Here is a 667-nt window from a genome sequence, read left to right as displayed (position 1 = left end):
CAATTTATATTAGATTCTAATTCTAGTCTCCTAAAGGGTTAAGATTTCTAATTAGTTACAACTACCTAATAGTCTAAGTCTTCTAACGTGATCCAAACACTTCATAACACTTCTTGAATTAAAAGAACACAGAAAAATAGATCAAATATAAATTAAAACCCAAGAAAATACAAGAACATGCATAAATATATAATTTTTAAATTCTGGCAGATTAATGGTAGCAAGAAATCTAATTTTTTAAAAATAGTTAGACATGTCTAAAAATCATAAAAAAATTACAGAAGATAGCCTACATATCGTACAAGATCATAAAATTTATAAATCAAATAAAACCCTAGCCGAATGGTCTATATAAATCATAACTTTTCTAAGTGATAGAATCATACTACTTTTTTATAAAATTCATAACTCATTAACCACAAAAGATATGAATGCAAAACCAATTGAAAAAGATTCATAAGATTCTGAAATTAATTTTAGACACTAGATATACACTAAAATATTAAGAAACAAGAGAGATATGGGCTCCACAAGTCGGGTATCCTACAAATCGGATTTTATAGGAACCTTAACTTCAAATAGCCATAACTTATAAAATACAAAAGCTTTTTCAGTGATTCTTGAGCCTAAAATTAATAGAATTTCGTGAAGAATAGGAATATAATAT

This window comes from Hevea brasiliensis, chromosome 5 (assembly GCF_030052815.1).
Source record: "Hevea brasiliensis isolate MT/VB/25A 57/8 chromosome 5, ASM3005281v1, whole genome shotgun sequence".
NCBI classification, from domain to species: domain Eukaryota; kingdom Viridiplantae; phylum Streptophyta; class Magnoliopsida; order Malpighiales; family Euphorbiaceae; genus Hevea; species Hevea brasiliensis.
The sequence above is the reverse complement of the archived record's forward strand: the minus strand, read 5'-3'. Positions refer to the sequence as shown.